At 39.9% G+C, this 27,794-nt stretch overlaps 36 non-coding genes across 36 annotated transcripts; all 36 read right to left on the reverse strand.

The window, feature by feature from the left end:
• Window positions 1–400: 400 nt before the first annotated feature.
• On the reverse strand, window positions 401–473 carry trnak-uuu (transfer RNA lysine (anticodon UUU)). Its single transcript has one exon. It is a non-coding gene; the product is annotated as a tRNA-Lys (tRNA).
• Window positions 474–1,160: 687 nt separating this feature from the next.
• On the reverse strand, window positions 1,161–1,233 carry trnak-uuu (transfer RNA lysine (anticodon UUU)). The gene has a single exon. It is a non-coding gene; the product is annotated as a tRNA-Lys (tRNA).
• A 687-nt stretch (window positions 1,234–1,920) lies between these two features.
• trnak-uuu (transfer RNA lysine (anticodon UUU)) lies at window positions 1,921–1,993 on the reverse strand. Its single transcript has one exon. It is a non-coding gene; the product is annotated as a tRNA-Lys (tRNA).
• An 822-nt stretch (window positions 1,994–2,815) lies between these two features.
• On the reverse strand, window positions 2,816–2,888 carry trnak-uuu (transfer RNA lysine (anticodon UUU)). Its single transcript has one exon. It is a non-coding gene; the product is annotated as a tRNA-Lys (tRNA).
• Window positions 2,889–3,575: 687 nt separating this feature from the next.
• On the reverse strand, window positions 3,576–3,648 carry trnak-uuu (transfer RNA lysine (anticodon UUU)). The gene has a single exon. It is a non-coding gene; the product is annotated as a tRNA-Lys (tRNA).
• Window positions 3,649–4,335: 687 nt separating this feature from the next.
• On the reverse strand, window positions 4,336–4,408 carry trnak-uuu (transfer RNA lysine (anticodon UUU)). The gene has a single exon. It is a non-coding gene; the product is annotated as a tRNA-Lys (tRNA).
• A 687-nt stretch (window positions 4,409–5,095) lies between these two features.
• On the reverse strand, window positions 5,096–5,168 carry trnak-uuu (transfer RNA lysine (anticodon UUU)). The gene has a single exon. It is a non-coding gene; the product is annotated as a tRNA-Lys (tRNA).
• A 687-nt stretch (window positions 5,169–5,855) lies between these two features.
• trnak-uuu (transfer RNA lysine (anticodon UUU)) lies at window positions 5,856–5,928 on the reverse strand. Its single transcript has one exon. It is a non-coding gene; the product is annotated as a tRNA-Lys (tRNA).
• An 822-nt stretch (window positions 5,929–6,750) lies between these two features.
• On the reverse strand, window positions 6,751–6,823 carry trnak-uuu (transfer RNA lysine (anticodon UUU)). Its single transcript has one exon. It is a non-coding gene; the product is annotated as a tRNA-Lys (tRNA).
• Window positions 6,824–7,510: 687 nt separating this feature from the next.
• On the reverse strand, window positions 7,511–7,583 carry trnak-uuu (transfer RNA lysine (anticodon UUU)). The gene has a single exon. It is a non-coding gene; the product is annotated as a tRNA-Lys (tRNA).
• A 687-nt stretch (window positions 7,584–8,270) lies between these two features.
• On the reverse strand, window positions 8,271–8,343 carry trnak-uuu (transfer RNA lysine (anticodon UUU)). Its single transcript has one exon. It is a non-coding gene; the product is annotated as a tRNA-Lys (tRNA).
• A 687-nt stretch (window positions 8,344–9,030) lies between these two features.
• On the reverse strand, window positions 9,031–9,103 carry trnak-uuu (transfer RNA lysine (anticodon UUU)). The gene has a single exon. It is a non-coding gene; the product is annotated as a tRNA-Lys (tRNA).
• Window positions 9,104–9,790: 687 nt separating this feature from the next.
• trnak-uuu (transfer RNA lysine (anticodon UUU)) lies at window positions 9,791–9,863 on the reverse strand. The gene has a single exon. It is a non-coding gene; the product is annotated as a tRNA-Lys (tRNA).
• Window positions 9,864–10,550: 687 nt separating this feature from the next.
• On the reverse strand, window positions 10,551–10,623 carry trnak-uuu (transfer RNA lysine (anticodon UUU)). The gene has a single exon. It is a non-coding gene; the product is annotated as a tRNA-Lys (tRNA).
• A 687-nt stretch (window positions 10,624–11,310) lies between these two features.
• On the reverse strand, window positions 11,311–11,383 carry trnak-uuu (transfer RNA lysine (anticodon UUU)). The gene has a single exon. It is a non-coding gene; the product is annotated as a tRNA-Lys (tRNA).
• Window positions 11,384–12,070: 687 nt separating this feature from the next.
• trnak-uuu (transfer RNA lysine (anticodon UUU)) lies at window positions 12,071–12,143 on the reverse strand. Its single transcript has one exon. It is a non-coding gene; the product is annotated as a tRNA-Lys (tRNA).
• A 687-nt stretch (window positions 12,144–12,830) lies between these two features.
• trnak-uuu (transfer RNA lysine (anticodon UUU)) lies at window positions 12,831–12,903 on the reverse strand. The gene has a single exon. It is a non-coding gene; the product is annotated as a tRNA-Lys (tRNA).
• Window positions 12,904–13,590: 687 nt separating this feature from the next.
• trnak-uuu (transfer RNA lysine (anticodon UUU)) lies at window positions 13,591–13,663 on the reverse strand. Its single transcript has one exon. It is a non-coding gene; the product is annotated as a tRNA-Lys (tRNA).
• A 687-nt stretch (window positions 13,664–14,350) lies between these two features.
• On the reverse strand, window positions 14,351–14,423 carry trnak-uuu (transfer RNA lysine (anticodon UUU)). The gene has a single exon. It is a non-coding gene; the product is annotated as a tRNA-Lys (tRNA).
• A 687-nt stretch (window positions 14,424–15,110) lies between these two features.
• trnak-uuu (transfer RNA lysine (anticodon UUU)) lies at window positions 15,111–15,183 on the reverse strand. The gene has a single exon. It is a non-coding gene; the product is annotated as a tRNA-Lys (tRNA).
• Window positions 15,184–16,005: 822 nt separating this feature from the next.
• trnak-uuu (transfer RNA lysine (anticodon UUU)) lies at window positions 16,006–16,078 on the reverse strand. Its single transcript has one exon. It is a non-coding gene; the product is annotated as a tRNA-Lys (tRNA).
• A 687-nt stretch (window positions 16,079–16,765) lies between these two features.
• trnak-uuu (transfer RNA lysine (anticodon UUU)) lies at window positions 16,766–16,838 on the reverse strand. Its single transcript has one exon. It is a non-coding gene; the product is annotated as a tRNA-Lys (tRNA).
• A 687-nt stretch (window positions 16,839–17,525) lies between these two features.
• trnak-uuu (transfer RNA lysine (anticodon UUU)) lies at window positions 17,526–17,598 on the reverse strand. Its single transcript has one exon. It is a non-coding gene; the product is annotated as a tRNA-Lys (tRNA).
• A 687-nt stretch (window positions 17,599–18,285) lies between these two features.
• Window positions 18,286–18,358, reverse strand: trnak-uuu (transfer RNA lysine (anticodon UUU)). The gene has a single exon. It is a non-coding gene; the product is annotated as a tRNA-Lys (tRNA).
• A 687-nt stretch (window positions 18,359–19,045) lies between these two features.
• Window positions 19,046–19,118, reverse strand: trnak-uuu (transfer RNA lysine (anticodon UUU)). Its single transcript has one exon. It is a non-coding gene; the product is annotated as a tRNA-Lys (tRNA).
• A 687-nt stretch (window positions 19,119–19,805) lies between these two features.
• On the reverse strand, window positions 19,806–19,878 carry trnak-uuu (transfer RNA lysine (anticodon UUU)). Its single transcript has one exon. It is a non-coding gene; the product is annotated as a tRNA-Lys (tRNA).
• A 687-nt stretch (window positions 19,879–20,565) lies between these two features.
• On the reverse strand, window positions 20,566–20,638 carry trnak-uuu (transfer RNA lysine (anticodon UUU)). Its single transcript has one exon. It is a non-coding gene; the product is annotated as a tRNA-Lys (tRNA).
• A 687-nt stretch (window positions 20,639–21,325) lies between these two features.
• On the reverse strand, window positions 21,326–21,398 carry trnak-uuu (transfer RNA lysine (anticodon UUU)). Its single transcript has one exon. It is a non-coding gene; the product is annotated as a tRNA-Lys (tRNA).
• Window positions 21,399–22,085: 687 nt separating this feature from the next.
• Window positions 22,086–22,158, reverse strand: trnak-uuu (transfer RNA lysine (anticodon UUU)). Its single transcript has one exon. It is a non-coding gene; the product is annotated as a tRNA-Lys (tRNA).
• Window positions 22,159–22,845: 687 nt separating this feature from the next.
• trnak-uuu (transfer RNA lysine (anticodon UUU)) lies at window positions 22,846–22,918 on the reverse strand. The gene has a single exon. It is a non-coding gene; the product is annotated as a tRNA-Lys (tRNA).
• Window positions 22,919–23,605: 687 nt separating this feature from the next.
• On the reverse strand, window positions 23,606–23,678 carry trnak-uuu (transfer RNA lysine (anticodon UUU)). The gene has a single exon. It is a non-coding gene; the product is annotated as a tRNA-Lys (tRNA).
• Window positions 23,679–24,365: 687 nt separating this feature from the next.
• trnak-uuu (transfer RNA lysine (anticodon UUU)) lies at window positions 24,366–24,438 on the reverse strand. The gene has a single exon. It is a non-coding gene; the product is annotated as a tRNA-Lys (tRNA).
• Window positions 24,439–25,125: 687 nt separating this feature from the next.
• trnak-uuu (transfer RNA lysine (anticodon UUU)) lies at window positions 25,126–25,198 on the reverse strand. Its single transcript has one exon. It is a non-coding gene; the product is annotated as a tRNA-Lys (tRNA).
• A 687-nt stretch (window positions 25,199–25,885) lies between these two features.
• trnak-uuu (transfer RNA lysine (anticodon UUU)) lies at window positions 25,886–25,958 on the reverse strand. The gene has a single exon. It is a non-coding gene; the product is annotated as a tRNA-Lys (tRNA).
• A 687-nt stretch (window positions 25,959–26,645) lies between these two features.
• On the reverse strand, window positions 26,646–26,718 carry trnak-uuu (transfer RNA lysine (anticodon UUU)). Its single transcript has one exon. It is a non-coding gene; the product is annotated as a tRNA-Lys (tRNA).
• Window positions 26,719–27,405: 687 nt separating this feature from the next.
• On the reverse strand, window positions 27,406–27,478 carry trnak-uuu (transfer RNA lysine (anticodon UUU)). The gene has a single exon. It is a non-coding gene; the product is annotated as a tRNA-Lys (tRNA).
• Between the last annotated feature and the right edge of the window lie 316 nt (window positions 27,479–27,794).

The following is a 27,794-nucleotide window of genomic DNA, read 5'->3' on the forward strand; positions in this document are numbered from 1 at the left end:
AACAAGTTCTTGGACAGTGTCTTCTCAAAGACAATTATTTTGATGTGCTATTACCATTCAATAGGAATTGCTGTATGGCAGTCTGCTGACATTATCCTACTTGATTAAGGATTTCTAACTAGCACTGGTTAGAAAGGTATTCCAAGGGAGGGCAGGTTTATCCTTTACGTTTTAAACTGATGTACAATTCCGTTCAAAGCCAGAACCACATCTTATTTAAGTGGAAGAACCACAATTGACTTAATACATTTCATGTTTGTGGAAAATACTATCGGTATACATTCAAAACTTGCCAAGCCATCCTGGATGTCACCATAACATGCAGCAAGACTTTGACCTGCTTGTTGAATAATTAAAAGAACTCCACAAGATTGATATCCTGGAGAACACTAGTGGACACTGCCTGAACAGGGACTTGAACCCTGGACCCTCAGATTAAAAGTCTGATGCTCTACCGACTGAGCTACCCAGGCTTCAGGAAATTCTGCCATATGTTTGAACTCAACTTCCAGAAGAAACCCACGTCACATCCAAAAACATTGTAACCACCAATGTCGGGACACTTTTTAACTGATAACTGGCATTCTTAAGACTAGGCCAGATTAGAAAATATTGAATGAGAACGAATGCTATTCTAGAAGACAAACAAGACCATGTGCCAAGATCTGATGTCATAACTGATAAAAATACGTCACGTTAGGTACAATGGAATGTGTAACGAGCGAGCGAAAATCAAGTTGAAAAAATGTGGCATTATCCTAACAAGTTATTGGACAGTGTCTTCTCAAAGACAATTATTTTGATGTGCTACTACCATTCAATAGGAATTGCTGTATGGCAGTCTGCTGACATTATCCTACTTGATTAAGGATTTCTAACCAGCACTGGTTAGAAAGGTATTCCAAGGGAGGGCAGGTTTATCCTTTACGTTTTAAACTGATGTACAATTCCGTTCAAAGCCAGAACCACATCTTATTTAAGTGGAAGAACCACAATTGACTTAATACATTTCATGTTTGTGGAAAATACTATCGGTATACATTCAAAACTTGCCAAGCCATCCTGGATGTCACCATGACATGCAGCAAGACTTTGACCTGCTTTTTGAATAATTAAAAGAACTCCACAGGATTGACATCCTGGAGAACACTAGGGGACGCTGCCCGAACAGGGACTTGAACCCTGGACCCTCAGATTAAAAGTCTGATGCTCTACCGACTGAGCTACCCAGGCTTCAGGAAATACTGCCATATGTTTGAACTCAACTTCCAGAGGAAACCCACATCACATCCAAAAACATTGCAACCACCAATGTCGGGACACTTTATAACTGATAACTGGCATTCTTAAGACTGGGCCGGATTAGAAAATATTGAATGAGAACGAATGCTATTCTAGAAGACAAACAAGACCATGTGCCAAGATCTGATGTCATAACTGATAAAAATATGTCACGTTAGGAACAATGGGATGTGTAACGAGCGAGCGAAAATCAAGTTGAAAAAATGTGGCATTATCCTAACAAGTTATTGGACAGTGTCTTCTCAAAGACAATTATTTTGATGTGCTACTACCATTCAATAGGAATTGCTGTATGGCAGTCTGCTGACATTATCCTACTTGATTAAGGATTTCTAACCAGCACTGGTTAGAAAGGTATTCCAAGGGAGGGCAGGTTTATCCTTTACGTTTTAAACTGATGTACAATTCCGTTCAAAGCCAGAACCACATCTTATTTAAGTGGAAGAACCACAATTGACTTAATACATTTCATGTTTGTGGAAAATACTATCGGTATACATTCAAAACTTGCCAAGCCATCCTGGATGTCACCATGACATGCAGCAAGACTTTGACCTGCTTTTTGAATAATTAAAAGAACTCCACAAGATTGACATCCTGGAGAACACTAGGGGACGCTGCCCGAACAGGGACTTGAACCCTGGACCCTCAGATTAAAAGTCTGATGCTCTACTGACTGAGCTACCCAGGCTTCAGGAAATACTACCATATGTTTGAACTCAACTTCCAGAGGAAACCCACGTCACATCCAAAAACATTGTAACCACCAATTTCGGGACACTTTATAACTGATAACTGGAATTCTTAAGACTAGGCCGGATTAGAAAATATTGAATGAGAACGAATGCTATTGTAGAAGACAAACAAGACCATGTGCCAAGATCTGATGTCATAACTGATAAAAATACGTCACGTTAGGTACAATGGGATGTGTAACGAGCGAGCGAAAATCAAGTTGAAAAAATGTGGCATTATCCTAACAAGTTCTTGGACAGTGTCTTCTCAAAGACAATTATTTTGATGTGCTACTACCATCCATCCATCCATCCATTTTCCAAACCGCTTATCCTACTGGGTCGCGGGGGGTCCGGAGCCTATCCCGGAAGCAATGGGCACGAGGCAGGGAACAACCCAGGATGGGGGGCCAGCCCATCACAGTGCTACTACCATTCAATAGGAATTGCTGTATGGCAGTCTGCTGACATTATCCTACTTGATTAAGGATTTCTAACTAGCACTGGTTAGAAAGGTATTCCAAGGGAGGGCAGGTTTATCCTTTACGTTTTAAACTGATGTACAATTCCGTTCAAAGCCAGAACCACATCTTATTTAAGTGGAAGAACCACAATTGACTTAATACATTTCATGTTTGTGGAAAATACTATCGGTATACATTCAAAAATTGCCAAGCCATCCTGGATGTCACCATGACATGCAGCAAGACTTTGACCTGCTTTTTGAATAATTAAAAGAACTCCACAAGATTGACATCCTGGAGAACACTAGGGGACGCTGCCCGAACAGGGACTTGAACCCTGGACCCTCAGATTAAAAGTCTGATGCTCTACCGACTGAGCTACCCAGGCTTCAGGAAAAACTGCCATATGTTTGAACTCAACTTCCAGAGGAAACCAACGTCACATCCAAAAACATTGCAACCACCAATGTCGGGACACTTTATAACTGATAACTGGCATTCTTAAGACTGGGCCGGATTAGAAAATATTGAATGAGAACGAATGCTATTCTAGAAGACAAACAAGACCATGTGCCAAGATCTGATGTCATTACTGATAAAAATATGTCACGTTAGGTACAATGGGATGTGTAACGAGCGAGCGAAAATCAAGTTGAAAAAATGTGGCATTATCCTAACAAGTTATTGGACAGTGTCTTCTCAAAGACAATTATTTTGATGTGCTATTACCATTCAATAGGAATTGCTGTATGGCAGTCTGCTGACATTATCCTACTTGATTAAGGATTTCTAACTAGCACTGGTTAGAAAGGTATTCCAAGGGAGGGCAGGTTTATCCTTTACGTTTTAAATTGATGTACAATTCCGTTCAAAGCCAGAACCACATCTTATTTAAGTGGAAGAACCACAATTGACTTAATACATTTCATGTTTCTGGAAAATACTATCGGTATACATTCAAAACTTGCCAAGCCATCCTGGATGTCACCATGACATGCAGCAAGACTTTGACCTGCTTTTTGAATAATTAAAAGAACTCCACAAGATTGACATCCTGGAGAACACTAGGGGACGCTGCCCGAACAGGGACTTGAACCCTGGACCCTCAGATTAAAAGTCTGATGCTCTACCGACTGACCTACTCAGTCTTCAGGAAATACTCCCTTATGTTTGAACTCAACTTCCAGAGGAAACCCACGTCACATCCAAAAACATTGTAACCACCAATTTCGGGACACTTTATAACTGATAACTGGAATTCTTAAGACTAGGCCGGATTAGAAAATATTGAATGAGAACGAATGCTATTCTAGAAGACAAACAAGACCATGTGCCAAGATCTGATGTCATAACTGATAAAAATACGTCACGTTAGGTACAATGGGATGTGTAACGAGTGAGCGAAAATCAAGTTGAAAAAATGTGGCATTATCCTAACAAGTTCTTGGACAGTGTCTTCTCAAAGACAATTATTTTGATGTGCTATTACCATTCAATAGGAATTGCTGTATGGCAGTCTGCTGACATTATCCTACTTGATTAAGGATTTCTAACTAGCACTGGTTAGAAAGGTATTCCAAGGGAGGGCAGGTTTATCCTTTACGTTTTAAACTGATGTACAATTCCGTTCAAAGCCAGAACCACATCTTATTTAAGTGGAAGAACCACAATTGACTTAATACATTTCATGTTTGTGGAAAATACTATCGGTATACATTCAAAACTTGCCAAGCCATCCTGGATGTCACCATAACATGCAGCAAGACTTTGACCTGCTTGTTGAATAATTAAAAGAACTCCACAAGATTGATATCCTGGAGAACACTAGTGGACACTGCCTGAACAGGGACTTGAACCCTGGACCCTCAGATTAAAAGTCTGATGCTCTACCGACTGAGCTACCCAGGCTTCAGGAAATTCTGCCATATGTTTGAACTCAACTTCCAGAAGAAACCCACGTCACATCCAAAAACATTGTAACCACCAATGTCGGGACACTTTTTAACTGATAACTGGCATTCTTAAGACTAGGCCAGATTAGAAAATATTGAATGAGAACGAATGCTATTCTAGAAGACAAACAAGACCATGTGCCAAGATCTGATGTCATAACTGATAAAAATACGTCACGTTAGGTACAATGGAATGTGTAACGAGCGAGCGAAAATCAAGTTGAAAAAATGTGGCATTATCCTAACAAGTTATTGGACAGTGTCTTCTCAAAGACAATTATTTTGATGTGCTACTACCATTCAATAGGAATTGCTGTATGGCAGTCTGCTGACATTATCCTACTTGATTAAGGATTTCTAACCAGCACTGGTTAGAAAGGTATTCCAAGGGAGGGCAGGTTTATCCTTTACGTTTTAAACTGATGTACAATTCCGTTCAAAGCCAGAACCACATCTTATTTAAGTGGAAGAACCACAATTGACTTAATACATTTCATGTTTGTGGAAAATACTATCGGTATACATTCAAAACTTGCCAAGCCATCCTGGATGTCACCATGACATGCAGCAAGACTTTGACCTGCTTTTTGAATAATTAAAAGAACTCCACAGGATTGACATCCTGGAGAACACTAGGGGACGCTGCCCGAACAGGGACTTGAACCCTGGACCCTCAGATTAAAAGTCTGATGCTCTACCGACTGAGCTACCCAGGCTTCAGGAAATACTGCCATATGTTTGAACTCAACTTCCAGAGGAAACCCACATCACATCCAAAAACATTGCAACCACCAATGTCGGGACACTTTATAACTGATAACTGGCATTCTTAAGACTGGGCCGGATTAGAAAATATTGAATGAGAACGAATGCTATTCTAGAAGACAAACAAGACCATGTGCCAAGATCTGATGTCATAACTGATAAAAATATGTCACGTTAGGAACAATGGGATGTGTAACGAGCGAGCGAAAATCAAGTTGAAAAAATGTGGCATTATCCTAACAAGTTATTGGACAGTGTCTTCTCAAAGACAATTATTTTGATGTGCTACTACCATTCAATAGGAATTGCTGTATGGCAGTCTGCTGACATTATCCTACTTGATTAAGGATTTCTAACCAGCACTGGTTAGAAAGGTATTCCAAGGGAGGGCAGGTTTATCCTTTACGTTTTAAACTGATGTACAATTCCGTTCAAAGCCAGAACCACATCTTATTTAAGTGGAAGAACCACAATTGACTTAATACATTTCATGTTTGTGGAAAATACTATCGGTATACATTCAAAACTTGCCAAGCCATCCTGGATGTCACCATGACATGCAGCAAGACTTTGACCTGCTTTTTGAATAATTAAAAGAACTCCACAAGATTGACATCCTGGAGAACACTAGGGGACGCTGCCCGAACAGGGACTTGAACCCTGGACCCTCAGATTAAAAGTCTGATGCTCTACTGACTGAGCTACCCAGGCTTCAGGAAATACTACCATATGTTTGAACTCAACTTCCAGAGGAAACCCACGTCACATCCAAAAACATTGTAACCACCAATTTCGGGACACTTTATAACTGATAACTGGAATTCTTAAGACTAGGCCGGATTAGAAAATATTGAATGAGAACGAATGCTATTGTAGAAGACAAACAAGACCATGTGCCAAGATCTGATGTCATAACTGATAAAAATACGTCACGTTAGGTACAATGGGATGTGTAACGAGCGAGCGAAAATCAAGTTGAAAAAATGTGGCATTATCCTAACAAGTTCTTGGACAGTGTCTTCTCAAAGACAATTATTTTGATGTGCTACTACCATCCATCCATCCATCCATTTTCCAAACCGCTTATCCTACTGGGTCGCGGGGGGTCCGGAGCCTATCCCGGAAGCAATGGGCACGAGGCAGGGAACAACCCAGGATGGGGGGCCAGCCCATCACAGTGCTACTACCATTCAATAGGAATTGCTGTATGGCAGTCTGCTGACATTATCCTACTTGATTAAGGATTTCTAACTAGCACTGGTTAGAAAGGTATTCCAAGGGAGGGCAGGTTTATCCTTTACGTTTTAAACTGATGTACAATTCCGTTCAAAGCCAGAACCACATCTTATTTAAGTGGAAGAACCACAATTGACTTAATACATTTCATGTTTGTGGAAAATACTATCGGTATACATTCAAAAATTGCCAAGCCATCCTGGATGTCACCATGACATGCAGCAAGACTTTGACCTGCTTTTTGAATAATTAAAAGAACTCCACAAGATTGACATCCTGGAGAACACTAGGGGACGCTGCCCGAACAGGGACTTGAACCCTGGACCCTCAGATTAAAAGTCTGATGCTCTACCGACTGAGCTACCCAGGCTTCAGGAAAAACTGCCATATGTTTGAACTCAACTTCCAGAGGAAACCAACGTCACATCCAAAAACATTGCAACCACCAATGTCGGGACACTTTATAACTGATAACTGGCATTCTTAAGACTGGGCCGGATTAGAAAATATTGAATGAGAACGAATGCTATTCTAGAAGACAAACAAGACCATGTGCCAAGATCTGATGTCATTACTGATAAAAATATGTCACGTTAGGTACAATGGGATGTGTAACGAGCGAGCGAAAATCAAGTTGAAAAAATGTGGCATTATCCTAACAAGTTATTGGACAGTGTCTTCTCAAAGACAATTATTTTGATGTGCTACTACCATTCAATAGGAATTGCTGTATAGCAGTCTGCTGACATTATCCTACTTGATTAAGGATTTCTAACCAGCACTGGTTAGAAAGGTATTCCAAGGGAGGGCAGGTTTATCCTTTACGTTTTAAACTGATGTACAATTCCATTCAAAGCCAGAACCACATCTTATTTAAGAGGAAGAACCACAATTGACTTAATCCATTTCATGTTTGTGGAAAATACTATCGGTATAAATTCAAAACTTGCCAAGCCATCCTGGATGTCACCATGACATGCAGCAAGACTTTGACCTGCTTTTTGAATAATTAAAAGAACTCCACAAGATTGACATCCTGGAGAACACTAGGGGACACTGCCCGAACAGGGACTTGAACCCTGGACCCTCAGATTAAAAGTCTGATGCTCTACCGACTGAGCTACCCAGGCTTCAGGAAATACTGCCATATGTTTGAACTCAACTTCCAGAGGAAACCCACGTCACATCCAAAAACATTGTAACCACCAATTTCGGGACACTTTATAACTGATAACTGGAATTCTTAAGACTAGGCCGGATTAGAAAATATTGAATGAGAACGAATGCTATTCTAGAAGACAAACAAGACCATGTGCCAAGATCTGATGTCATAACTGATAAAAATACGTCACGTTAGGTACAATGGGATGTGTAACGAGCGAGCGAAAATCAAGTTGAAAAAATGTGGCATTATCCTAACAAGTTATTGGACAGTGTCTTCTCAAAGACAATTATTTTGATGTGCTACTACCATTCAATAGGAATTGCTGTATAGCAGTCTGCTGACATTATCCTACTTGATTAAGGATTTCTAACCAGCACTGGTTAGAAAGGTATTCCAAGGGAGGGCAGGTTTATCCTTTACGTTTTAAACTGATGTACAATTCCATTCAAAGCCAGAACCACATCTTATTTAAGAGGAAGAACCACAATTGACTTAATCCATTTCATGTTTGTGGAAAATACTATCGGTATAAATTCAAAACTTGCCAAGCCATCCTGGATGTCACCATGACATGCAGCAAGACTTTGACCTGCTTTTTGAATAATTAAAAGAACTCCACAAGATTGACATCCTGGAGAACACTAGGGGACACTGCCCGAACAGGGACTTGAACCCTGGACCCTCAGATTAAAAGTCTGATGCTCTACCGACTGAGCTACCCAGGCTTCAGGAAATACTGCCATATGTTTGAACTCAACTTCCAGAGGAAACCCACGTCACATCCAAAAACATTGTAACCACCAATTTCGGGACACTTTATAACTGATAACTGGAATTCTTAAGACTAGGCCGGATTAGAAAATATTGAATGAGAACGAATGCTATTCTAGAAGACAAACAAGACCATGTGCCAAGATCTGATGTCATAACTGATAAAAATACGTCACGTTAGGTACAATGGGATGTGTAACGAGCGAGCGAAAATCAAGTTGAAAAAATGTGGCATTATCCTAACAAGTTCTTGGACAGTGTCTTCTCAAAGACAATAATTTTGATGTGCTATTACCATTCAATAGGAATTGCTGTATGGCAGTCTGCTGACATTATCCTACTTGATTAAGGATTTCTAACTAGCACTGGTTAGAAAGGTATTCCAAGGGAGGGCAGGTTTATCCTTTACATTTTAAATTGATGTACAATTCCGTTCAAAGCCAGAACCACATCTTATTTAAGTGGAAGAACCACAATTGACTTAATACATTTCATGTTTCTGGAAAATACTATCGGTATACATTCAAAACTTGCCAAGCCATCCTGGATGTCACCATGACATGCAGCAAGACTTTGACCTGCTTTTTGAATAATTAAAAGAACTCCACAAGATTGACATCCTGGAGAACACTAGGGGACGCTGCCCGAACAGGGACTTGAACCCTGGACCCTCAGATTAAAAGTCTGATGCTCTACCGACTGAGCTACCCAGGCTTCAGGAAATTCTGCCATATGTTTGAACTCAACTTCCAGAAGAAACCCACGTCACATCCAAAAACATTGTAACCACCAATGTCGGGACACTTTTTAACTGATAACTGGCATTCTTAAGACTAGGCCAGATTAGAAAATATTGAATGAGAACGAATGCTATTCTAGAAGACAAACAAGACCATGTGCCAAGATCTGATGTCATAACTGATAAAAATACGTCACGTTAGGTACAATGGAATGTGTAACGAGCGAGCGAAAATCAAGTTGAAAAAATGTGGCATTATCCTAACAAGTTATTGGACAGTGTCTTCTCAAAGACAATTATTTTGATGTGCTACTACCATTCAATAGGAATTGCTGTATGGCAGTCTGCTGACATTATCCTACTTGATTAAGGATTTCTAACCAGCACTGGTTAGAAAGGTATTCCAAGGGAGGGCAGGTTTATCCTTTACGTTTTAAACTGATGTACAATTCCGTTCAAAGCCAGAACCACATCTTATTTAAGTGGAAGAACCACAATTGACTTAATACATTTCATGTTTGTGGAAAATACTATCGGTATACATTCAAAACTTGCCAAGCCATCCTGGATGTCACCATGACATGCAGCAAGACTTTGACCTGCTTTTTGAATAATTAAAAGAACTCCACAGGATTGACATCCTGGAGAACACTAGGGGACGCTGCCCGAACAGGGACTTGAACCCTGGACCCTCAGATTAAAAGTCTGATGCTCTACCGACTGAGCTACCCAGGCTTCAGGAAATACTGCCATATGTTTGAACTCAACTTCCAGAGGAAACCCACATCACATCCAAAAACATTGCAACCACCAATGTCGGGACACTTTATAACTGATAACTGGCATTCTTAAGACTGGGCCGGATTAGAAAATATTGAATGAGAACGAATGCTATTCTAGAAGACAAACAAGACCATGTGCCAAGATCTGATGTCATTACTGATAAAAATATGTCACGTTAGGTACAATGGGATGTGTAACGAGCGAGCAAAAATCAAGTTGAAAAAATGTGGCATTATCCTAACAAGTTATTGGACAGTGTCTTCTCAAAGACAATTATTTTGATGTGCTACTACCATTCAATAGGAATTGCTGTATAGCAGTCTGCTGACATTATCCTACTTGATTTCAGATTTCTAACCAGCATTGGTTAGAAAGGTATTCCAAGGGAGGGCAGGTTTATCCTTTACGTTTTAAACTGATGTACAATTCCGTTCAAAGCCAGAACCACATCTTATATAAGTGGAAGAACCACAATTGGCTTAATACATTTCATGTTTGTGGAAAATACTATCGGTATACATTCAAAACTTGCCAAGCCATCCTGGATGTCACCATGACATGCAGCAAGACTTTGACCTGCTTTTTGAATAATTAAAAGAACTCCACAAGATTGACATCCTGGAGAACACTAGGGGACGCTGCCCGAACAGGGACTTGAACCCTGGACCCTCAGATTAAAAGTCTGATGCTCTACTGACTGAGCTACCCAGGCTTCAGGAAATACTACCATATGTTTGAACTCAACTTCCAGAGGAAACCCACGTCACATCCAAAAACATTGTAACCACCAATTTCGGGACACTTTATAACTGATAACTGGAATTCTTAAGACTAGGCCGGATTAGAAAATATTGAATGAGAACGAATGCTATTCTAGAAGACAAACAAGACCATGTGCCAAGATCTGATGTCATAACTGATAAAAATACGTCACGTTAGGTACAATGGGATGTGTAACGAGCGAGCGAAAATCAAGTTGAAAAAATGTGGCATTATCCTAACAAGTTCTTGGACAGTGTCTTCTCAAAGACAATTATTTTGATGTGCTATTACCATTCAATAGGAATTGCTGTATGGCAGTCTGCTGACATTATCCTACTTGATTAAGGATTTCTAACTAACACTGGTTAGAAAGGTATTCCAAGGGAGGGCAGGTTTATCCTTTACGTTTTAAATTGATGTACAATTCCGTTCAAAGCCAGAACCACATCTTATTTAAGTGGAAGAACCACAATTGACTTAATACATTTCATGTTTCTGGAAAATACTATCGGTATACATTCAAAACTTGCCAAGCCATCCTGGATGTCACCATGACATGCAGCAAGACTTTGACCTGCTTGTTGAATAATTAAAAGAACTCCACAAGATTGACATCCTGGAGAACACTAGGGGACGCTGCCCGAACAGGGACTTGAACCCTGGACCCTCAGATTAAAAGTCTGATGCTCTACCGACTGAGCTACCCAGTCTTCAGGAAATACTACCTTATGTTTGAACTCAACTTCCAGAGGAAACCCACGTCACATCCAAAAACATTGTAACCACCAATTTCGGGACACTTTATAACTGATAACTGGAATTCTTAAGACTAGGCCGGATTAGAAAATATTGAATGAGAACGAATGCTATTCTAGAAGACAAACAAGACCATGTGCCAAGATCTGATGTCATAACTGATAAAAATACGTCACGTTAGGTACAATGGGATGTGTAACGAGCGAGCGAAAATCAAGTTGAAAAAATGTGGCATTATCCTAACAAGTTCTTGGACAGTGTCTTCTCAAAGACAATTATTTTGATGTGCTATTACCATTCAATAGGAATTGCTGTATGGCAGTCTGCTGACATTATCCTACTTGATTAAGGATTTCTAACTAGCACTGGTTAGAAAGGTATTCCAAGGGAGGGCAGGTTTATCCTTTACGTTTTAAACTGATGTACAATTCCGTTCAAAGCCAGAACCACATCTTATTTAAGTGGAAGAACCACAATTGACTTAATACATTTCATGTTTGTGGAAAATACTATCGGTATACATTCAAAACTTGCCAAGCCATCCTGGATGTCACCATAACATGCAGCAAGACTTTGACCTGCTTGTTGAATAATTAAAAGAACTCCACAAGATTGATATCCTGGAGAACACTAGTGGATACTGCCTGAACAGGGACTTGAACCCTGGACCCTCAGATTAAAAGTCTGATGCTCTACCGACTGAGCTACCCAGGCTTCAGGAAATTCTGCCATATGTTTGAACTCAACTTCCAGAAGAAACCCACGTCACATCCAAAAACATTGTAACCACCAATGTCGGGACACTTTTTAACTGATAACTGGCATTCTTAAGACTAGGCCAGATTAGAAAATATTGAATGAGAACGAATGCTATTCTAGAAGACAAACAAGACCATGTGCCAAGATCTGATGTCATAACTGATAAAAATACGTCACGTTAGGTACAATGGAATGTGTAACGAGCGAGCGAAAATCAAGTTGAAAAAATGTGGCATTATCCTAACAAGTTATTGGACAGTGTCTTCTCAAAGACAATTATTTTGATGTGCTACTACCATTCAATAGGAATTGCTGTATGGCAGTCTGCTGACATTGTCCTACTTGATTAAGGATTTCTAACCAGCACTGGTTAGAAAGGTATTCCAAGGGAGGGCAGGTTTATCCTTTACGTTTTAAACTGATGTACAATTCCGTTCAAAGCCAGAACCACATCTTATTTAAGTGGAAGAACCACAATTGACTTAATACATTTCATGTTTGTGGAAAATACTATCGGTATACATTCAAAACTTGCCAAGCCATCCTGGATGTCACCATGACATGCAGCAAGACTTTGACCTGCTTTTTGAATAATTAAAAGAACTCCACAAGATCGACATCCTGGAGAACACTAGGGGACACTGCCCGAACAGGGACTTGAACCCTGGACCCTCAGATTAAAAGTCTGATGCTCTACCAACTGAGCTACCCAGGCTTCAGGAAATACTGCCATATGTTTGAACTCAACTTCCAGAGGAAACCCACGTCACATCCAAAAACATTGCAACCACCAATGTCGGGACACTTTATAACTGATAACTGGCATTCTTAAGACTGGGCGGGATTAGAAAATATTGAATGAGAACGAATGCTATTCTAGAAGACAAACAAGACCATGTGCCAAGATCTGATGTCATAACTGATAAAAATACGTCACGTTAGGTACAATGGGATGTGTAACGAGCGAGCGAAAATCAAGTTGAAAAAATGTGGCATTATCCTAACAAGTTCTTGGACAGTGTCTTCTCAAAGACAATTATTTTGATGTGCTATTACCATTCAATAGGAATTGCTGTATGGCAGTCTGCTGACATTATCCTACTTGATTAAGGATTTCTAACTAACACTGGTTAGAAAGGTATTCCAAGGGAGGGCAGGTTTATCCTTTACGTTTTAAACTGATGTACAATTCCGTTCAAAGCCAGAACCACATCTTATTTAAGTGGAAGAACCACAATTGACTTAATACATTTCATGTTTCTGGAAAATACTATCGGTATACATTCAAAACTTGCCAAGCCATCCTGGATGTCACCATGACATGCAGCAAGACTTTGACCTGCTTGTTGAATAATTAAAAGAACTCCACAAGATTGACATCCTGGAGAACACTAGGGGACGCTGCCCGAACAGGGACTTGAACCCTGGACCCTCAGATTAAAAGTCTGATGCTCTACCGACTGAGCTACCCAGTCTTCAGGAAATACTACCTTATGTTTGAACTCAACTTCCAGAGGAAACCCACGTCACATCCAAAAACATTGTAACCACCAATTTCGGGACACTTTATAACTTATAACTGGAATTCTTAAGACTAGGCCGGATTAGAAAATATTGAATGAGAACTAATGCTATTCTAGAAGACAAACAAGACCATGTGCCAAGATCTGATGTCATAACTGATAAAAATACGTCACGTTAGGTACAATGGGATGTGTAACGAGCGAGCGAAAATCAAGTTGAAAAAATGTGGCATTATCCTAACAAGTTCTTGGACAGTGTCTTCTCAAAGACAATTATTTTGATGTGCTATTACCATTCAATAGGAATTGCTGTATGGCAGTCTGCTGACATTATCCTACTTGATTAAGGATTTCTAACTAGCACTGGTTAGAAAGGTATTCCAAGGGAGGGCAGGTTTATCCTTTACGTTTTAAACTGATGTACAATTCCGTTCAAAGCCAGAACCACATCTTATTTAAGTGGAAGAACCACAATTGACTTAATACATTTCATGTTTCTGGAAAATACTATCGGTATACATTCAAAACTTGCCAAGCCATCCTGGATGTCACCATAACATGCAGCAAGACTTTGACCTGCTTGTTGAATAATTAAAAGAACTCCACAAGATTGATATCCTGGAGAACACTAGTGGACACTGCCTGAACAGGGACTTGAACCCTGGACCCTCAGATTAAAAGTCTGATGCTCTACCGACTGAGCTACCCAGGCTTCAGGAAATTCTGCCATATGTTTGAACTCAACTTCCATAAGAAACCCACGTCACATCCAAAAACATTGTAACCACCAATGTCGGGACACTTTTTAACTGATAACTGGCATTCTTAAGACTAGGCCAGATTAGAAAATATTGAATGAGAACGAATGCTATTCTAGAAGACAAACAAGACCATGTGCCAAGATCTGATGTCATAACTGATAAAAATACGTCACGTTAGGTACAATGGAATGTGTAACGAGCGAGCGAAAATCAAGTTGAAAAAATGTGGCATTATCCTAACAAGTTATTGGACAGTGTCTTCTCAAAGACAATTATTTTGATGTGCTACTACCATTCAATAGGAATTGCTGTATGGCAGTCTGCTGACATTGTCCTACTTGATTAAGGATTTCTAACCAGCACTGGTTAGAAAGGTATTCCAAGGGAGGGCAGGTTTATCCTTTACGTTTTAAACTGATGTACAATTCCGTTCAAAGCCAGAACCACATCTTATTTAAGTGGAAGAACCACAATTGACTTAATACATTTCATGTTTGTGGAAAATACTATCGGTATACATTCAAAACTTGCCAAGCCATCCTGGATGTCACCATGACATGCAGCAAGACTTTGACCTGCTTTTTGAATAATTAAAAGAACTCCACAAGATTGACATCCTGGAGAACACTAGGGGACGCTGCCCGAACAGGGACTTGAACCCTGGACCCTCAGATTAAAAGTCTGATGCTCTACTGACTGAGCTACCCAGGCTTCAGGAAATACTACCATATGTTTGAACTCAACTTCCAGAGGAAACCCACGTCACATCCAAAAACATTGTAACCACCAATTTCGGGACACTTTATAACTGATAACTGGAATTCTTAAGACTAGGCCGGATTAGAAAATATTGAATGAGAACGAATGCTATTCTAGAAGACAAACAAGACCATGTGCCAAGATCTGATGTCATAACTGATAAAAATACGTCACGTTAGGTACAATGGGATGTGTAACGAGCGAGCGAAAATCAAGTTGAAAAAATGTGGCATTATCCTAACAAGTTCTTGGACAGTGTCTTCTCAAAGACAATTATTTTGATGTGCTACTACCATCCATCCATCCATCCATTTTCCAAACCGCTTATCCTACTGGGTCGCGGGGGGTCCGGAGCCTATCCCGGAAGCAATGGGCACGAGGCAGGGAACAACCCAGGATGGGGGGCCAGCCCATCACAGTGCTACTACCATTCAATAGGAATTGCTGTATGGCAGTCTGCTGACATTATCCTACTTGATTAAGGATTTCTAACTAGCACTGGTTAGAAAGGTATTCCAAGGGAGGGCAGGTTTATCCTTTAGGTTTTAAACTGATGTACAATTCCATTCAAAGCCAGAACCACATCTTATTTAAGAGGAAGAACCACAATTGACTTAATCCATTTCATATTTGTGGAAAATACTATCGGTATAAATTCAAAACTTGCCAAGCCATCCTGGATGTCACCATGACATGCAGCAAGACTTTGACCTGCTTTTTGAATAATTAAGAGAACTCCACAAGATTGACATCCTGGAGAACACTAGGGGACACTGCCCGAACAGGGACTTGAACCCTGGACCCTCAGATTAAAAGTCTGATGCTCTACCGACTGAGCTACCCAGGCTTCAGGAAATACTGCCATATGTTTGAACTCAACTTCCAGAGGAAACCCACGTCACATCCAAAAACATTGCAACCACCAATGTCGGGACACTTTATAACTGATAACTGGCATTCTTAAGACTGGGCGGGATTAGAAAATATTGAATGAGAACGAATGCTATTCTAGAAGACAAACAAGACCATGTGCCAAGATCTGATGTCATAACTGATAAAAATATGTCACGTTAGGTACAATGGGATGTGTAACGAGCGAGCGAAAATCAAGTTGAAAAAATGTGGCATTATCCTAACAAGTTATTGGACAGTGTCTTCTCAAAGACAATTATTTTGATGTGCTACTACCATTCAATAGGAATTGCTGTATGGCAGTCTGCTGACATTATCCTACTTGATTTCAGATTTCTAACCAGCATTGGTTAGAAAGGTATTCCAAGGGAGGGCAGGTTTATCCTTTACGTTTTAAACTGATGTACAATTCCGTTCAAAGCCAGAACCACATCTTATATAAGTGGAAGAACCACAATTGGCTTAATACATTTCATGTTTGTGGAAAATACTATCGGTATACATTCAAAACTTGCCAAGCCATCCTGGATGTCACCATGACATGCAGCAAGACTTTGACCTGCTTTTTGAATAATTAAAAGAACTCCACAAGATTGACATCCTGGAGAACACTAGGGGACGCTGCCCGAACAGGGACTTGAACCCTGGACCCTCAGATTAAAAGTCTGATGCTCTACTGACTGAGCTACCCAGGCTTCAGGAAATACTACCATATGTTTGAACTCAACTTCCAGAGGAAACCCACGTCACATCCAAAAACATTGTAACCACCAATTTCGGGACACTTTATAACTGATAACTGGAATTCTTAAGACTAGGCCGGATTAGAAAATATTGAATGAGAACGAATGCTATTCTAGAAGACAAACAAGACCATGTGCCAAGATCTGATGTCATAACTGATAAAAATACGTCACGTTAGGTACAATGGGATGTGTAACGAGCGAGCGAAAATCAAGTTGAAAAAATGTGGCATTATCCTAACAAGTTCTTGGACAGTGTCTTCTCAAAGACAATTATTTTGATGTGCTATTACCATTCAATAGGAATTGCTGTATGGCAGTCTGCTGACATCATCCTACTTGATTAAGGATTTCTAACTAACACTGGTTAGAAAGGTATTCCAAGGGAGGGCAGGTTTATCCTTTACGTTTTAAATTGATGTACAATTCCGTTCAAAGCCAGAACCACATCTTATTTAAGTGGAAGAACCACAATTGACTTAATACATTTCATGTTTCTGGAAAATACTATCGGTATACATTCAAAACTTGCCAAGCCATCCTGGATGTCACCATGACATGCAGCAAGACTTTGACCTGCTTGTTGAATAATTAAAAGAACTCCACAAGATTGACATCCTGGAGAACGCTAGGGGACGCTGCCCGAACAGGGACTTGAACCCTGGACCCTCAGATTAAAAGTCTGATGCTCTACCGACTGAGCTACCCAGTCTTCAGGAAATACTACCTTATGTTTGAACTCAACTTCCAGAGGAAACCCACGTCACATCCAAAAACATTGTAACCACCAATTTCGGGACACTTTATAACTGATAACTGGAATTCTTAAGACTAGGCCGGATTAGAAAATATTGAATGAGAACGAATGCTATTCTAGAAGACAAACAAGACCATGTGCCAAGATCTGATGTCATAACTGATAAAAATACGTCACGTTAGGTACAATGGGATGTGTAACGAGCGAGCGAAAATCAAGTTGAAAAAATGTGGCATTATCCTAACAAGTTCTTGGACAGTGTCTTCTCAAAGACAATTATTTTGATGTGCTATTACCATTCAATAGGAATTGCTGTATGGCAGTCTGCTGACATTATCCTACTTGATTAAGGATTTCTAACTAGCACTGGTTAGAAAGGTATTCCAAGGGAGGGCAGGTTTATCCTTTACGTTTTAAACTGATGTACAATTCCGTTCAAAGCCAGAACCACATCTTATTTAAGTGGAAGAACCACAATTGACTTAATACATTTCATGTTTGTGGAAAATACTATCGGTATACATTCAAAACTTGCCAAGCCATCCTGGATGTCACCATAACATGCAGCAAGACTTTGACCTGCTTGTTGAATAATTAAAAGAACTCCACAAGATTGATATCCTGGAGAACACTAGTGGACACTGCCTGAACAGGGACTTGAACCCTGGACCCTCAGATTAAAAGTCTGATGCTCTACCGACTGAGCTACCCAGGCTTCAGGAAATTCTGCCATATGTTTGAACTTAACTTCCAGAAGAAACCCACGTCACATCCAAAAACATTGTAACCACCAATGTCGGGACACTTTTTAACTGATAACTGGCATTCTTAAGACTAGGCCAGATTAGAAAATATTGAATGAGAACGAATGCTATTCTAGAAGACAAACAAGACCATGTGCCAAGATCTGATGTCATAACTGATAAAAATACGTCACGTTAGGTACAATGGGATGTGTAACGAGCGAGCGAAAATCAAGTTGAAAAAATGTGGCATTATCCTAACAAGTTCTTGGACAGTGTCTTCTCAAAGACAATTATTTTGATGTGCTATTACCATTCAATAGGAATTGCTGTATGGCAGTCTGCTGACATTATCCTACTTGATTAAGGATTTCTAACTAACACTGGTTAGAAAGGTATTCCAAGGGAGGGCAGGTTTATCCTTTACGTTTTAAATTGATGTACAATTCCGTTCAAAGCCAGAACCACATCTTATTTAAGTGGAAGAACCACAATTGACTTAATACATTTCATGTTTCTGGAAAATACTATCGGTATACATTCAAAACTTGCCAAGCCATCCTGGATGTCACCATGACATGCAGCAAGACTTTGACCTGCTTGTTGAATAATTAAAAGAACTCCACAAGATTGATATCCTGGAGAACACTAGTGGACACTGCCTGAACAGGGACTTGAACCCTGGACCCTCAGATTAAAAGTCTGATGCTCTACCGACTGAGCTACCCAGGCTTCAGGAAATTCTGCCATATGTTTGAACTCAACTTCCGGAAGAAACCCACGTCACATCCAAAAACATTGTAACCACCAATGTCGGGACACTTTTTAACTGATAACTGGCATTCTTAAGACTAGGCCAGATTAGAAAATATTGAATGAGAACGAATGCTATTCTAGAAGACAAACAAGACCATGTGCCAAGATCTGATGTCATAACTGATAAAAATACGTCACGTTAGGTACAATGGAATGTGTAACGAGCGAGCGAAAATCAAGTTGAAAAAATGTGGCATTATCCTAACAAGTTATTGGACAGTGTCTTCTCAAAGACAATTATTTTGATGTGCTACTACCATTCAATAGGAATTGCTGTATGGCAGTATGCTGACATTATCCTACTTGATTAAGGATTTCTAACTAGCACTGGTTAGAAAGGTATTCCAAGGGAGGGCAGGTTTATCCTTTACGTTTTAAACTGATGTACAATTCTGTTCAAAGCCAGAACCACATCTTATTTAAGTGGAAGAACCACAATTGACTTAATACATTTCATGTTTGTGGAAAATACTATCGGTATACATTCAAAAATTGCCAAGCCATCCTGGATGTCACCATGACATGCAGCAAGACTTTGACCTGCTTTTTGAATAATTAAAAGAACTCCACAAGATTGACATCCTGGAGAACACTAGGGGACGCTGCCCGAACAGGGACTTGAACCCTGGACCCTCAGATTAAAAGTCTGATGCTCTACCGACTGAGCTACCCAGGCTTCAGGAAAAGCTGCCATATGTTTGAACTCAACTTCCAGAGGAAACCAACGTCACATCCAAAAACATTGCAACCACCAATGTCGGGACACTTTATAACTGATAACTGGCATTCTTAAGACTGGGCCGGATTAGAAAATATTGAATGAGAACGAATGCTATTCTAGAAGACAAACAAGACCATGTGCCAAGATCTGATGTCATTACTGATAAAAATATGTCACGTTAGGTACAATGGGATGTGTAACGAGCGAGCGAAAATCAAGTTGAAAAAATGTGGCATTATCCTAACAAGTTATTGGACAGTGTCTTCTCAAAGACAATTATTTTGATGTGCTACTACCATTCAATAGGAATTGCTGTATAGCAGTCTGCTGACATTATCCTACTTGATTTCAGATTTCTAACCAGCACTGGTTAGAAAGGTATTCCAAGGGAGGGCAGGTTTATCCTTTACGTTTTAAACTGATGTACAATTCCATTCAAAGCCAGAACCACATCTTATTTAAGAGGAAGAACCACAATTGACTTAATCCATTTCATGTTTGTGGAAAATACTATCGGTATAAATTCAAAACTTGCCAAGCCATCCTGGATGTCACCATGACATGCAGCAAGACTTTGACCTGCTTTTTGAATAATTAAAAGAACTCCACAAGATTGACATCCTGGAGAACACTAGGGGACACTGCCCAAACAGGGACTTGAACCCTGGACCCTCAGATTAAAAGTCTGATGCTCTACCGACTGAGCTACCCAGGCTTCAGGAAATACTGCCATATGTTTGAACTCAACTTCCAGAGGAAACCCACGTCACATCCAAAAACATTGCAACCACCAATGTCGGGACACTTTATAACTGATAACTGGCATTCTTAAGACTAGGCCGGATTAGAAAATATTGCATGAGAACGAATGCTATTCTAGAAGACAAACAAGACCATGTGCCAAGATCTGATGTCATAACTGATAAAAATATGTCACGTTAGGTACAATGGGATGTGTAACGAGCGAGCGAAAATCAAGTTGAAAAAATGTGGCATTATCCTAACAAGTTCTTGGACAGTGTCTTCTCAAAGACAATTATTTTGATGTGCTACTACCATTCAATAGGAATTGCTGTATGGCAGTATGCTGACATTATCCTACTTGATTAAGGATTTCTAACCAGCACTGGTTAGAAAGGTATTCCAAGGGAGGGCAGGTTTATCCTTTACGTTTTAAACTGATGTACAATTCCGTTCAAAGCCAGAACCACATCTTATATAAGTGGAAGAACCACAATTGACTTAATCCATTTCATGTTTGTGGAAAATACTATCGGTATAAATTCAAAACTTGCCAAGCCATCCTGGATGTCACCATGACATGCAGCAAGACTTTGACCTGCTTTTTGAATAATTAAAAGAACTCCACAAGATTGACATCCTGGAGAACACTAGGGGACACTGCCTAAACAGGGACTTGAACCCTGGACCCTCAGATTAAAAGTCTGATGCTCTACCGACTGAGCTACCCAGGCTTCAGGAAATACTGCCATATGTTTGAACTCAACTTCCAGAGGAAACCCACGTCACATCCAAAAACATTGCAACCACCAATGTCGGGACACTTTATAACTGATAACTGGCATTCTTAAGACTGGGCCGGATTAGAAAATATTGAATGAGAACGAATGCTATTCTAGAAGACAAACAAGACCATGTGCCAAGATCTGATGTCATTACTGATAAAAATATGTCACGTTAGGTACAATGGGATGTGTAACGAGCGAGCGAAAATCAAGTTGAAAAAATGTGGCATTATCCTAACAAGTTATTGGACAGTGTCTTCTCAAAGACAATTATTTTGATGTGCTACTACCATTCAATAGGAATTGCTGTATAGCAGTCTGCTGACATTATCCTACTTGATTTCAGATTTCTAACCAGCACTGGTTAGAAAGGTATTCCAAGGGAGGGCAGGTTTATCCTTTACGTTTTAAACTGATGTACAATTCCATTCAAAGCCAGAACCACATCTTATTTAAGAGGAAGAACCACAATTGACTTAATCCATTTCATGTTTGTGGAAAATACTATCGGTATAAATTCAAAACTTGCCAAGCCATCCTGGATGTCACCATGACATGCAGCAAGACTTTGACCTGCTTTTTGAATAATTAAAAGAACTCCACAAGATTGACATCCTGGAGAACACTAGGGGACACTGCCCAAACAGGGACTTGAACCCTGGACCCTCAGATTAAAAGTCTGATGCTCTACCGACTGAGCTACCCAGGCTTCAGGAAATACTGCCATATGTTTGAACTCAACTTCCAGAGGAAACCCACGTCACATCCAAAAACATTGCAACCACCAATGTCGGGACACTTTATAACTGATAACTGGCATTCTTAAGACTAGGCCGGATTAGAAAATATTGCATGAGAACGAATGCTATTCTAGAAGACAAACAAGACCATGTGCCAAGATCTGATGTCATAACTGATAAAAATATGTCACGTTAGGTACAATGGGATGTGTAACGAGCGAGCGAAAATCAAGTTGAAAAAATGTGGCATTATCCTAACAAGTTCTTGGACAGTGTCTTCTCAAAGACAATTATTTTGATGTGCTACTACCATTCAATAGGAATTGCTGTATGGCAGTATGCTGACATTATCCTACTTGATTAAGGATTTCTAACCAGCACTGGTTAGAAAGGTATTCCAAGGGAGGGCAGGTTTATCCTTTACGTTTTAAACTGATGTACAATTCCGTTCAAAGCCAGAACCACATCTTATATAAGTGGAAGAACCACAATTGACTTAATCCATTTCATGTTTGTGGAAAATACTATCGGTATAAATTCAAAACTTGCCAAGCCATCCTGGATGTCACCATGACATGCAGCAAGACTTTGACCTGCTTTTTGAATAATTAAAAGAACTCCACAAGATTGACATCCTGGAGAACACTAGGGGACACTGCCTAAACAGGGACTTGAACCCTGGACCCTCAGATTAAAAGTCTGATGCTCTACCGACTGAGCTACCCAGGCTTCAGGAAATACTGCCATATGTTTGAACTCAACTTCCAGAGGAAACCCACGTCACATCCAAAAACATTGCAACCACCAATGTCGGGACACTTTATAACTGATAACTGGCATTCTTAAGACTGGGCCGGATTAGAAAATATTGAATGAGAACGAATGCTATTCTAGAAGACAAACAAGACCATATGCCAAGATCTGATGTCATAACTGATAAAAATATGTCACGTTAGGTACAATGGGATGTGTAACGAGCGAGCGAAAATCAAGTTGAAAAAATGTGGCATTATCCTAACAAGTTATTGGACAGTGTCTTCTCAAAGACAATTATTTTGATGTGCTACTACCATTCAATAGGAATTGCTGTATGGCAGTCTGCTGACATTATCCTACTTGATTTCAGATATCTAACCAGCATTGGTTAGAAAGGTATTCCAAGGGAGGGCAGGTTTATCCTTTACGTTTTAAACTGATGTACAATTCCATTCAAAGCCAGAACCACATCTTATTTAAGAGGAAGAACCACAATTGACTTAATACATTTCATTTTTGTGGAAAATACTATCGGTATACATTCTAAACTTGCCAAGCCATCCTGGATGACACCATGACATGCAGCAAGACTTTGACCTGCTTTTTGAATAATTAAAAGAGCTCCACAAGATTGACATCATGGAGAACACTAGGGGACGCTGCCCGAACAGGGACTTGAACCCTGGACCCTCAGATTAAAAGTCTGATGCTCTACCGACTGAGCTACCCAGGCTTCAGGAAATACTGCCATATGTTTGAACTCAACTTCCAGAGGAAACCCACGTCACATCCAAAAACATTGCAACCACCAATGTCGGGACACTTTATAACTGATAACTGGCATTCTTAAGACTAGGCCGGATTAGAAAATATTGCATGAGAACGAATGCTATTCTAGAAGACAAACAAGACCATGTGCCAAGATCTGATGTCATAACTGATAAAAATATGTCACGTTAGGTACAATGGGATGTGTAATGAGCGAGCGAAAATCAAGTTGAAAAAATGTGGCATTATCCTAACAAGTTCTTGGACAGTGTCTTCTCAAAGACAATTATTTTGATGTGCTACTACCATTCAATAGGAATTGCTGTATGGCAGTATGCTGACATTATCCTACTTGATTAAGGATTTCTAACCAGCACTGGTTAGAAAGGTATTCCAAGGGAGGGCAGGTTTATCCTTTACGTTTTAAACTGATGTACAATTCCGTTCAAAGCCAGAACCACATCTTATATAAGTGGAAGAACCACAATTGACTTAATACATTTCATGTTTGTGGAAAATACTATCGGTATACATTCAAAACTTGCCAAGCCATCCTGGATGTCACCATGACATGCAGCAAGACTTTGACCTGCTTTTTGAATAATTAAAAGAACTCCACAAGATTGACATTCTGGAGAACATTAGGGGACGCTGCCCGAACACGGACTTGAACCCTGGACCCTCAGATTAAAAGTCTGATGCTCTACTGACTGAGCTACCCAAGCTTCAGGAAACACTGCCATATGTTTGAACTCAACTTCCAGAAGAAACCCACGTCACATCCAAAAACATTGCAACACCCAATGTCGGGAAACTTTATAACTGATAACTGGCATTCTTAAGACTAGGCCGGATTAGAAAATATTGAATGAGAACGAATGCTATTCTAGAAGACAAACAAGACCATGTGCCAAGATCTGATGTCATAACTGATAAAAATATGTCACGTTAGGTACAATGGGATGTGTAATGAGCGAGCGAAAATCAAGTTGAAAAAATGTGGCATTATCCTAACAAGTTCTTGGACAGTGTTTTCTCAAAGACAATAATTTTGATGTGCTATTACCATTCAATAGGAATTGCTGTATGGCAGTATGCTGACATTATCCTACTTGATTAAGGATTTCTAACCAGCACTGGTTAGAAAGGTATTCCAAGGGAGGGCAGGTTTATCCTTTACGTTTTAACCTGATGTACAATTCCGTTCAAAGCCAGAACGACATCTTATTTAAGTGGAAGAACCACAATTGACTTAATACATTTCATGTTTGTGGAAAATACTATCGGTATACATTCAAAACTTGCCAAGCCATCCTGGATGTCACCATGACATGCAGCAAGACTTTGACCTGCTTTTTGAATAATTAAAAGAACTCCACAAGATTGACATCCTGGAAAACACTAAGGAACACTGCCCGAACAGGGACTTGAACTCTGGACCCTCAGATTAAAAGTCTGATGCTCTACCGACTGAGCTACCCAGGCTTCAGGAAATACTGCCATATGTTTGAACTCAACTTCCAGAGGAAACCCACGTCACATCCAAAAACATTGCAACCACCAATGTCGGGACACTTTATAACTGATAACTGGCATTCTTAAGACTGGGCCGGATTAGAAAATATTGAATGAGAACGAATGCTATTCTAGAAGACAAACAAGACCATGTGCCAAGATCTGATGTCATAACTGATAAAAATATGTCACGTTAGGTACAATGGGATGTGTAATGAGCGATCGAAAATCAAGTTGAAAAAATGTGGCATTATCCTAACAAGTTCTTGTACAGTGTCTTCTCAAAGACAATTATTTTGATGTGCTACTACCATTCAATAGGAATTGCTGTATGGCAGTATGCTGACATTATCCTACTTGATTAAGGATTTCTAACCAGCACTGGTTAGAAAGGTATTCCAAGGGAGGGCAGGTTTATCCTTTACGTTTTAAACTGATGTACAATTCCGTTCAAAGCCAGAACCACATCTTATATAAGTGGAAGAACCACAATTGACTTAATACATTTCATGTTTGTGGAAAATACTATCGGTATACATTCAAAACTTGCCAAGCCATCCTGGATGTCCCCATGACATGCAGCAAGACTTTGACCTGCTTTTTGAATAATTAAAAGAACTCCACAAGATTGACATCCTGGAGAACACTAGGGGACACTGCCCAAACAGGGACTTGAACCCTGGACCCTCAGATTAAAAGTCTGATGCTCTACCGACTGAGCTACCCAAGCTTCAGGAAATACTGCCATATGTTTGAACTCAACTTCCAGAGGAAATCCACATCACATCCAAAAACATTGCAACCACCAATGTCGGGACACTTTATAACTGATAACTGGCATTCTTAAGACTAGGCCGGATTAGAAAATATTGCATGAGAACGAATGCTATTCTAGAAGACAAACAAGACCATGTGCCAAGATCTGATGTCATAACTGATAAAAATATGTCACGTTAGGTACAATGGGATGTGTAATGAGCGATCGAAAATCAAGTTGAAAAAATGTGGCATTATCCTAACAAGTTCTTGGACAGTGTCTTCTCAAAGACAATTATTTTGATGTGCTACTACCATTCAATAGGAATTGCTGTATGGCAGTATGCTGACATTATCCTACTTGATTAAGGATTTCTAACCAGCACTGGTTAGAAAGGTATTCCAAGGGAGGGCAGGTTTATCCTTTACGTTTTAAACTGATGTACAATTCCGTTCAAAGCCAGAACGCCATCTTATTTAAGTGGAAGAACCACAATTGACTTAATACATTTCATGTTTGTGGAAAATACTATCGGTATACATTCAAAACTTGCCAAGCCATCCTGGATGTCACCATGACATGCAGCAAGACTTTGACCTGCTTTTTGAATAATTAAAAGAACTCCACAAGATTGACATCCTGGAGAACACTAGGGGACACTGCCCGAACAGGGACTTGAACCCTGGACCCTCAGATTAAAAGTCTGATGCTCTACCGACTGAGCTACCCAGGCTTCAGGAAATACTGCCATATGTTTGAACTCAACTTCCAGAGGAAATCCACATCACATCCAAAAACATTGCAACCACCAATGTCGGGACACTTTATAACTGATAACTGGCATTCTTAAGACTAGGCCGGATTAGAAAATATTGCATGAGAACGAATGCTATTCTAGAAGACAAACAAGACCCTGTGCCAAGATCTGATGTCATAACTGATAAAAATATGTCACGTTAGGTACAATGGGATGTGTAATGAGCGAGCGAAAATCAAGTTGAAAAAATGTGACATTATCCTAACAAGTTCTTGGACAGTGTCTTCTCAAAGACAATTATTTTGATGTGCTATTACCATTCAATAGGAATTGCTGTATGGCAGTATGCTGACATTATCCTACTTGATTAAGGATTTCTAACCAGCACTGGTTAGAAAGGTATTCCAAGGGAGGGCAGGTTTATCCTTTACGTTTTAAACTGATGTACAATTCCGTTCAAAGCCAGAACGACATCTTATTTAAGTGGAAGAACCACAATTGACTTAATACATTTCATGTTTGTGGAAAATACTATCGGTATACATTCAAAACTTGCCAAGCCATCCTGGATGTCACCATGACATGCAGCAAGACTTTGAATTGCTTTTTGAATAATTAAAAGAACTCCACAAGATTGACATCCTGGTGAACACAAGGGGACACTGCCCGAACAGGGACTTGAACCCTGGACCCTCAGATTAAAAGTCTGATGCTCTACCGACTGAGCTACCCAGGCTTCAGGAAATACTGCCATATGTTTGAACTCAACTTCCAGAGGAAATCCACATCACATCCAAAAACATTGCAACACCCAATGTCGGGACACTTTATAACTGATAACTGGCATTCTTAAGACTAGGCCGGATTAGAAAATATTGCATGAGAACGAATGCTATTCTAGAAGACAAACAAGACCCTGTGCCAAGATCTGATGTCATAACTGATAAAAATATGTCACGTTAGGTACAATGGGATGTGTAATGAGCGAGCGAAAATCAAGTTGAAAAAATGTGGCATTATCCTAACAAGTTCTTGGACAGTGTCTTCTCAAA

The sequence above is a fragment of the Brienomyrus brachyistius genome, chromosome 1 (genome assembly GCF_023856365.1).
Source record: "Brienomyrus brachyistius isolate T26 chromosome 1, BBRACH_0.4, whole genome shotgun sequence".
NCBI classification, from domain to species: Eukaryota; Metazoa; Chordata; class Actinopteri; order Osteoglossiformes; family Mormyridae; genus Brienomyrus; species Brienomyrus brachyistius.